Source organism: Epinephelus moara, chromosome 10, assembly GCF_006386435.1.
Source record: "Epinephelus moara isolate mb chromosome 10, YSFRI_EMoa_1.0, whole genome shotgun sequence".
NCBI lineage: Eukaryota > Metazoa > Chordata > Actinopteri > Perciformes > Serranidae > Epinephelus > Epinephelus moara.
Window position 1 is genome coordinate 44,566,394 of NC_065515.1, and position 10,927 is coordinate 44,577,320.

Consider the following 10,927-nt stretch of genomic DNA (forward strand, 5'->3'; position numbering starts at 1 on the left):
CTAAACTAACTACTTAGCCAAGTAGTTAGTTTAGCTAACTACAATAGTTAGCTAAGTAATTATCTAACTACTTGGCTAAGTAGTTAGCTAAGCTACTTAGCCAAGTAGTTAGATAACTAACTTAATAGGATGGTGCCCTCCAGACTTGCTCCGTTTCAACGAAAAAAGCTCCTCTCTTGCCAGACTTGCTCCGTTTCAACGAAAAAAGCTCCTCTCTTGAATAAACTCTTCTCTTCACAGAAGTAGGCTATCCATTAGTAGTTGATCAATCAATCAATCAATTTTATTTATAAAGCCCCATATCACAAATCACAATTTGCCTCACACGGCTTTACAGCATACGACATCCCTCTGTCCTTTGGACCCTTTGAGAAAAATATAATAAAAATTCAGTAAAACTAAGTAAAATTGCAGAGCTACCACACTTTGCTGCTACTAGTTGAAGCGTATGTTCTAGAATGAACCACCCCCACCCCCCCTTGAAGGTCAAGTTAATTTTATTTAATTTTATTTTCTATATAGCACCAGATCACAACAGAAGTCATTTAAGGTTACCTTTCCTATAGAACATGTCTATACCTTGTCCTTTTATTAAACAAACTCAATAGCCCTATGTCATTTATCTTATTTACTCCACGGCATGTCATTTCTGTCTCTGCATAGCCATGTTATCTGTTATCAGAGGTATGTGTATGTGACAAAATGATAAATAAACATGTTGCGAATATGAGTGTTTGGCCCCACTCACTGCTAAAGTAATTATTTGAAACAAATTATTATTATTGTATTAAGTCATTTAATTTTAAATCACACTTGGACGAATGGGTCATTTTTGATCCGTGTGTAAACTTGATGTAGTAATACAAAAACTATTTTTGTTCATAAAGTATGAAAACAAAAATGGAAATAATGATCTGTTGTAATCAAAAACAAGATATTTAAAGAATACTTGGAATATTCAATCATAAAATAATTTGATTTCAAAAGATAGAGCGAAGAAACACTCAGCCAGCATGAAATAACATGGGAAATGGATATGGGTTGTTTTTGACCCATGTTGTGCATTAGAAGGGGTGTGCATATGTTGTGCATCAAAGGGTTAGATGATGTTTTTAATTCAACATGTTTGCAACTTAAGAATGATATGTACAGTAGTAGATTTGTAAGCCTAACATATTTGCCTCTCTTGCATACACTTGAACATTTGTCATAAATAATCACAATGATTCAGGAGGGTGAGTGTGAGCAACCATTTTCAGCATTTCAGTTTTGTGACTGCCTAGCTATCTTTTTTAATTCAATTCAGACGTTGGTAATTAAATCATATTTTTCACTGTGCTGTCCATGTTTATATAGCCTGCATGAAGCAACATGGTAAGTAGGCACGGGGCGGAGTATCTGAGATGCGCTTTTTGTATTCACCACGGTCGACCTACGTCACTGACATCCGCCATCGCATGAAGACGTAGCGTGCGGTCGGATTCTCTCAGCTCCGCGGTTCTCTTTTCCTAAGTCCTTATGAATTCTCCTACTCATCTTTCCTTGACCTTGTGACGTTTCCCACCGAGGTCAAGGAATAGCGATTGGGAATAGACGATAGGAGGGACTTTCCGACCGCAGCCAGAGATAGTGACCTGTGTTCACCCTTTGACCTTTGTGGTCATGTGACTGAACCTATAAAGGAAGTAGCCTGACAGCCATTTTGTAAATGCCCTGATAAAGGCCTGTATGGCTGAAACGCGTAGGCGTTTTTAAATTACTTTTTAAGCCCATTTAATAAAGGTTTTTTATAAATGTCCCTCTGAGTCAGGGGTCGCGTTAACCGGATATTCTCAGTCATTGACCGGTTTTTTACAACAATGTTAACCGGATATTCTCAGTCATTGACCGGTTTTTTACAACAATGACCGGAAAATCTGAAGGCCGTTGGTCATTTGACCGGTTGCAATTACCACCCCTGTCCACTTGGCGGCGGAGTGCACAGTCAGTGGTTTAAGTGGCTGCTGTTTTCACACTGCAGAGAAAAAGTCATTCGTCTGCTTCATGTAGCCTTGTTAACATAATGGCCTGGACACACCAGATGCGTTAGTACCGCAGAAGTCCTGTGAGTATACTCGCAGGCGCTTGACTGTCCACACAGGCAGCCATTTCTCCTGCGCTCTCCGTGCCGGTTAAACATCGACTCCACTCGTCTGATCCCGTCAGTACTCGTTTTTCACTTCAACAGGTCATTTTAAACATGGGTAAGTCCATATTTTAATCGTTTTTTATAATGTAATAAGTTAATGACAATTTGTCATTGCATGTCCATGTATTCAGCGTGTTGGATTAACACTGAATGAATAGGGCATATTGTTCTGATCATTTTATTTATGTTGTCTGTAGGCTCAGTGACACAAAATTAAAATTGTAATTAAGTGATTAGGGTATTGAAAAACGTGTTCGATTATGCACCGTTATGTTATTTTTAAATTATAAACATGGTATTCCCTCACGTTCCTCAGTGCATGCTGTTGTTATTTTATTTTGAAAATTGGCCGGATTCTCTCGTCTTTTCTGTGTCCGACTTCCTGTTTGGTACGATCCGCTCTATCCAGCTTGACAGAAGCGCTCGCGGCTCGCGTGTAGACCAGACGCCGAACTGAAGCGCTGCGGTGTGTGGATGTCTGTTCATCTTTTCGTTCATGTCCTTATTAATGCACACTTTATAACTTGCTTGTTGGATTTATTAAAAACGAACGAATGAAAACTAAATGTCTTTGAATATCTTTATTATCATTTAAAAACGAAAATTAAAATGACCGGTAAAAATAGATTATGACCGGATTTTTACGACCCTGTCGGTCAAAATGACCGGCGACGAAAAAGTCTAGCGCAACCTCTGCTCTGAGTGCCTCAGATTCTTCTTTTTGAAAATGTCAAGACTGAGATTCCTGCACTGAAGAGCACCAGAGGTTGACCATTTTTACAGTTTTTGAAGATCCCTGCAGCACTCCATGCATTTCTTTTTTCATAAAGAAATTCCAATTGTGAATTGATGCGTCAGCAGGATTTTTTTGAACTAAATAAAGTCCAACTATAACTAACTTCTAGCTAGAAAAACAAACAGTATTAACTGATATTGGTCTGTATACACTGCTTGAAAAAATTAAGGGAACACTTAAATCACACATCAGATCTTGATGAACGAATAATTGAAGTTGAAAATCTTTACTGATGTACACTGTATAATTTGTTGAGAACTAAATGATGCAACAGCTGGCAGTGGAAGCCAAAATTATCAACCCAGTGAGGGCTGGATTCAAAATCACGCTGAAAATCAAAGTTAAAAAAAATTGCAGTCACAGGCTGATCTAACTTGTGTGAATTTTATCACAGCAACTCATGATGTGACTAGTGTGTATGGCCCCCACATGCCTGTATGTAACAACATCTGGGCATGCACCTGATGAGTCGGAGGACGGTGTCCTGGGGGATCTCCTCCCAGACCTGGATCAGGGCATCAGTGAGCTCCTGGACAGTCTGTGGCGGTACTTGGTGGCGCAGAATGCATCGGAACGTAACGTCCCATGGGTGCTCAATTGGATTAAGTCAATGGCATCAATGCATTCGTCATCCAGGAACACACTCTGGCCTCATGGAAGGATAAGGAGAGAGCAACTGTCTGTGGCACATGCAAAACCACTCCCTTTTTAGGGGTTGTCTTGCTTTTGCCTTTCCATTGCATCTGTTGTTACCTTAATTTGTACCAAAGTAGGTGAAACTGATTCACAGTCACTTGTGCCTCCTAAATGGACAGATTGATATCCCTGAAGTTTGACTGATATATGTATATGTATAGATAGATAGATAGATAGATAGATAGATAGATAACTTGACTTTTGTGTTGGTTTTATGGTCCAGGCTGAGAAAATAATTGTAATTATTGTAACTAAGTGTGGAAGTTCATTCTTGACCTTAAGAACAGTAAATATGACAAGCAACGCTTCATGGCTGTCTATGAGAACACCATGAGATGAATTTAAAATAATAACATATTATATTGTGAAATATGTTTAGTTGATTATTTTTTCTGCATTTTAATAGAGAGCTTAATCACCCCATGCTTGTCTAAGATGCACTGTCAAACTTGATTAGAAACTAACTGTGGGGGAAACGAAGACAGCGTTTCATTCTGCAATCTAATAAAGGTTAGCTTTCAAGATGGCATAGCCCTAAAACACTGACAGCCTTGAAGTGATGATGAGGGGAGGTTTTACATTCAGAGAGCATCCAGGGACACATCCAAGTCACAGTCCCAACACTGGAATCTATTCATCTATAACATCCAGCACTTTGGAGCAGGTGGACGGGAGACTTCACAGAGGAGATACACACAGGATGGTGGTGATTCGTTCAGTAATATTAACTTTACACCTCATTTCTTTCAATGATTTCACATATCAGCACAACATCTTGACTTAAATCATCTGCAAAGTACATCTGGCATCAGTCCACAGCTCAGATATGCTCATTAGTCTTATTAATTGGTACACTGCAGTAAATAGACTTTCAGACTAATTCTGACAGGGAGCGGGCAGTAGAGCTGTGTGACGGAGGCACAGCTGACAGAGAGAACAGACATAGGCCCAAGCAGCAACGTGAAATACAGTCTAGTGTTGTGCACAAGAAGAGGGCAGAGGAATATCAACAGCATCCTGAGACCTGCAGGCCCAACAGAGCCTCTCAACTACTGATCAAAATTAAATTAAATAGTTTAAAATGAAAAACAAATGCAATAGCCTTATTACTGATACTTAACTCTTTGCTTGCTGACAGTGCAGACATCAAATTGCCATGACTGCAGCTTTAACAAGTAATTGATTAAAAAGCTAAAAAAATATATATAATAATATAATGTATTATTTTTTCAGTTTGATTTTCAAACCCATATTTACTTTGCCTTATTGAGCGTTTGACCAGGAACAAACAATGGAAAGGTGTGGGTTGGAGGGGGCTGGAAATTCTGTTGTTGGGTGCGACTCTCCTCCAAGTGCATGACCCATCGTGACATACAGAGTGCCAAAGTTGTTGGTTAGCTGCAGCAGACTCTAGGTCGTTGGGTGTGATGTTGCACCTCTTTAATGCCCCCTTCAGCTGGTCTTTAAACCGCTGTTTTTGTCCTCCAGGTTTTCTGCTGGTTGACAGGAGCTGTCCATAAAGCACCTGACAGGGCAAACAGCATCCAGGCATCCGGATGATATGGCCAACCCACCAGAGTTGCTCCTGTGCCAAAGATGCGGTGGAGGCATTTGATGTTAAATGCATCAAGGCGTCTGATGTGACAGCAGTGGGTTGTCCAGGCTTCTGCTCTGTAAAGCAATGTCGACACACACACTGCCCTGTAAACTGCAACTTTCGTCGATGTCTTATGGTGGTTGTTGTCAAACACATGAGGGCGCAGTCTACCAAAGGCAGAAGACATCAGGTTGATGCGGACCTGGATATCATCATCAATCTGGCATGTGGATGTCAGTATGCTGCTGAGGTAGCAAAACTGGTTAACGATCTTGAGGGGTGCACCGCTAATGGTGAACACAGGAGGGGTAGGGGATGGAGACCTCTCCTGAAAGAGGACTTCTGTTTTGTGTGCGTGTTGATGACAAGACCTAGTGAGTGGTAGACAGATGACATAATGTCCAGTGCATGCTGTATTGCAGCTGGGCTGTGGGCCAGCAGCACACAATCATCTGCATATTGCAACTCCTGGATGTTAGTGAGTGAGGTCTTTGTCTTTGCTTGTAGGTGCCTGATGTTGAATAAGTTCCCATCAAGGCGGAACTGGATAGTAACTCCACTATCCTCCTTGATGGACTGGCGGAAAAGAAGCGTGGCTGCCATCAGGAAGAGGTTGAATATGACAGGGGCCAGTACACATCCCTGCTTCACCCCAACTTTCACAGGGAATGAAGGGGACTGCTGGCCACCAACAAGTACACATGCCTGTCTACCATTGTGAAACTGTTTAAGGATTTTGAGAAATTTGGGAGGGACACCAATTTTCATGAGGATGCTCCAGAGGATTTCCCAGTCAACTGAATCAAAGGCTTTAGTGAGGTCAGTGAAGGTGATGTAGAGGTCCTTGTTTTGTTCCCTGCATTTCTCCTGGATTTGTCAGGCAGTGAAAATCATGTCCAGTGTGCTTCGGTTCTTTCTGAAGCCACATTGTGTTTCTGGGATGATGTCCTCTGTTACATAGGATGTGAGGCGAGACAGCATTATTTTTGCAAGGACCTTGCCCGCTACCGAGAGAAGCGAAATGCCACGACTGTTACCACAGAAAGATTTGTCTCCCTTCCCTTTGTAGATGGTGACAATGTTGCTGTCTTTCCATTCTTGAGGCAGGGTCTATCTTGCCAGGTGTTGTAAATGAAGAGGAACAGCTGTTGTGTGAGGAGATAACCTCCTTTTTTCAGGGTTTCAGCCGCAAGTCCATCAGGGTCAGGGCTCTTGTTGTTTTCAAGACTCCTGACTGCAGAGAGGACCTCTGTGAATGTTGGAGGTTAATCAAGGGAGAGAGATGGCGGGAGATCTGGGAGTGAGTTGATGATTGATGGATCAGAGGGGTTTATATTGTTCAGCAGAGAGTCGAAATGCTCTGCCCAGCACTTGAGTATCTGTTGTTTGTCCTTGAATAGAACGAGACCATATGCAGATCTTACTGGAGCAATGTTTCGCTTGTGTGGGCCATACACAGATTTCACAGCATTGTAAAAAGCATGAGTGTTGTTGTCATCTGCATGCCTCTGGAGCTCTTGAGCTTTTCTAAGCCACCATTCATTTTCCATGAGCCTGAGTTGTTTTTGTGTCTCAGCTCTGATGGCTTTATAATGACAGAGGAGCGTTGGAGAGTGGGGGTTGGAAAGCAGGGTGGCATGGGCTTTACTCTTGGTTTCCAGGAGCTCCCGTATTGCAGGTGAGCTATTGTCAAACCAATCTTGATGTCGATTTTGAGTGAAGCTGATGGTCTCAGAGGCAGCTCGATGTACAGTTGACCTCAGTTTTGCCCACTCAGTATCCATATCACTGGTGTTGCTGTAGTCCTCTTAGGTGGAAAGCCCCATAGCCAACTTGCTACGGTACTGCGATACGCAGTCTGGAGATTCCAAGGCCCTACAGTTGAGTCGCGAGTGTAGTGGTTTAAAATAGATATTATATATATGTATATATGTATATATATATATATATATATATATATGTATACTTACTTATACTTATATTATAGTATGGTTATATATAGTTATATAGTATCTACAACACTATTATATGCTCTTTTTCACTCAGTCCTTATTGGGTTAATATTTCCTAAGAGCAGCACCAAGAATCATAAAGATACAAAAAATCTCCAGGGTTGTGTAAATAGTAACCTATGTGTGAATGAGAACGGGTTGGTCTTATCAGCCCTAACCATAACCCAAGCACTTTAAACCTTCCTCCAAGCCTGTAGTAATGTACTAGATTGTCGTAGTATTGTATTCTCTGAGGGTGACTCGTTTTAGTAACTACTTACAGTAAAATAGAAAAAACAAGCACACAAACAAACAAACAAAAAATCATTTTATACACTGGGCCTTCAAAGTGCTCTCTGAAACTAGACTAGAAAATCAAAACTTTGTCGTAGAGCTAAACCAAATACATCATTGGAAAGGTCTCAACCTGGAGAGTAACATATGTCAGTATGAAGATTCTACATGGCACCTGCTTTAAAATATTGACCTTTGAACCTTGACCTCGGTGCATGTTTGAAGGCTTATGGTTCAGCAACAACTGTTATAGAGAGCTCTTGACCTCAACTATCATGTGAGTGTAGTCAACAACTGGGGGTGCTGTCAGATATGGGTAAAATATGGTTAAAATTAATTTTCACCCATTTAAAAAATAGATATTCAAAATCTGATTACACAAATGTGTTTACCATCCCCTTAAAGTCCACAGTGTATTCTCAATTCAGTATTTACTACTTCCAAATCTAGGAAAAACACTAATATTTTTTAAAAACTACAATTCCCTAGGACCCTAGGATGCCATGCAGCTTGATACATATCAGCAACACAGTTGTAGTTCTTCTGATTTGCAAAGTAGGGTTATAAATAGGGTCGTAAAAAATATATCTACTGAATATATCAAATATCTAGTAAAGCCAAACTAGTAATTACACTGCACCTAGATGAACTATGTTAAGAAAAAGTAAGGATGTTGTTTAATTTCAGATACTTTAGCTACTACTCCAGAAATGGCGTTTTTAGGATGGTAGTTCTTCCGGCTTGTAAAGTAGAGTTGTAAAATAGGGTTGTAAAAAGGTATATCTAATAAATATATCAAATATCTAGTACAGCCCAACTAGTAATTACACTCTATCTAGATGAGCTATGTTAAGAAATAGTAAAGATGTTGTTCAGATATTTTATCTAGTACTGTAGAAATGGCATTTTTGGGATGGTAGTTCTTCCGGTTGTAGAGTTGTCAAATACGGTCGTAAAAAAGTAAATCTGCTGAATATATCAAATATCTAGTACAGCCGAACTATCATGTTATTATTATTATTATTATTATTATTATTGTTGAGGGGAAATTATAAAAGAGGAATATATTTGCCGTTTTAATAACGTAAGGGGACCAATTTATCCTCTATATAACTATAATCTAACTACCTCATTACAACAAAAAGACAGTTATATCACACACAATTCAATGTTTTTAGAGAACAAACAATCATAACGAATGCACTATAATAAATTCAGTCAAATGACAATAAAAAATAGCAATAAAATAAAGTTTTCTAAACTAGAAAACAACATTAACCACCACCCATTGCGGGACATTGTCGAACCAGGAAATTTGTGTGTCCACCACGCCAAAGGATCCTAATTGACTTTACATTGGTATTGTTTCCGTGACACTGGCATGTAATTTTAACCCATTACATGCCACCACTACAGAATGCGGTGTTAAAGGGATAGTGCACCCAAAAATGAAAATTCACCCATTATCTACTCACCCATATGCCAATGGAGGCTCAGGTGAAGTTTTAGAGTCCTCACAACACTTGTGGAGATCCAAGAGGAGAGGGGGTAGCATCACAACTCGCCCCAGATTTAAAAGTCCAAAAACACATAATTGAAACCACAAAATATCTGCATGCTGCTCATCCGTAGTGATCCAAATGTCCTGAAGCCCCAACATAAAAAGTTGTTTGGAAAAACGTCATTTGAACTCTGTTTTTAGCCTCATTGTAGCCTGCAGCTCTAACTGCCTCTCTGTGCACCGCGTTCACGTGTGCACACTTGCGCGAGACCGTGTGACATGGGCACCGCGTTCATGTGTGTTCATGTGCTTTCACTGGTCTCGCGCGCAAGCACACACACATGAATGCAAACACCAGCCTCCTGGATGAAAGTCTGTGGTCGTTGGATCCACCCATCTCCCCTCCCACCTGTCCTAGTCAGACTTTTTCTCCCTTAACTTGCGTTGTTGCCTGACCACATTTCCCCCTGACACCGCCAGGCACCATTACTAAATAGCGGCGACCAGCTGCACATCATGCCAACATGAGAGGATGGCTTTTATCATCTGTGTCAAACGGCGAAAGTCACTGACCAAGCACCGGTATTTGACAACTTCAGAGTGAGACTGGATTGCTCTGTCAGATGCCTCCCTTGCCCCTCTACAGCTCCAACCTCTCGTCCAAATATGATCACTTCTGGCACCAAAAATACAAGATGGCGACAGCCGAAATGTTGAAGGTTTTCAAACATGAATCCACAAACCAATGGTAGTTATGTCAATTATTTTTACAGACTGTGGTATTTTCTAACTGTTAAAACCCCTCTCATTCTTATTTCTATTATTCATTTCTACCATGTAGAATGTTCAAATATGTACTCCTTATCTTTTAAGGTAAACTATAACATATATGAATACATATGTATATTACATTTGGACTTCAATTTTCAAGCTCATCTTAATTTAACAGGATAATGCAGTTTTAATGACCAAGTCATTACATTTCTGACTGCTATGTAAGTGCATCCAGATTACACAGGGCTGAACTGCCTGTGTAATAGCACTGTGTTCCAGTCAAATGCCTCTCTGTTACTGAACAGTCCCTCAGCAGGTTGTTTCCCACCCAAACATTTGGTTTTAACCATGAACACATTATATTATGCAAGTAGGACACTATCAAAACCTGCACAGACCAAAAAACTAGGCAATGCTGAGATCATTTTTTATTCCAGCATCGGTCCTGTGTCACAGTGGAGAAATTACAGGCCTGTCAGCACTGATAAGATCTTGGCCTTGCTCTGAGGTAGGATGAAGAAAGACTACTGCCAGCCACACTTTAGCTGAACAGAAGACAAGAGAGTCTCATTGAAAAGCCTGGCTATTGTGGTCCTGTTCCATGGTGGGAATGAAAGGAGACGAGCCGGACCGTTTTGTAGATCGGTCAATCAGCCCAAGAACAATACCACGACATGCAGACAAACTGAACATTCCCACCCAATCGTCCACAGGAAACAATACAAAGGGGTTATCAAATCCATAGACCGCGGAACCGGGGGGGCCAGGGGGGCCATGGCCCGGGTAACTTTTGTACTCTGACATAGAGGGCTGCATTGGGACCCGGCGGGACCCAACGCAAATAGTAATAGTCATTTTGATCCACACTCCACCAGTTGGTGGCGGTAATGGGCCAATTCGCAAGTTTGCCAACCGCCATTAAACAGTAGAAGAAGAAGAAGAAGAAGAAGATGTAGCCTAGCAACAGGATGTCAACACAGGAACTTGGTGCACATGCATGAGCGTTTCCACTCCATATTTATTCATAAATGGACGAATATGCCCTGAACCAGCTTTCATACCAATTTGCCGCTTGCTCCACCTGTCTGTC

General features: G+C 40.9%; 1 protein-coding gene across 1 annotated transcript in view; it reads right to left on the reverse strand.

The window, feature by feature from the left end:
- LOC126396256 (receptor-type tyrosine-protein phosphatase F-like) overlaps nt 1-10,927 on the reverse strand; it is a 706,276-nt gene that overhangs the window by 655,119 nt on the left and 40,230 nt on the right. The gene's annotated exons all lie outside the window — the stretch shown is intronic.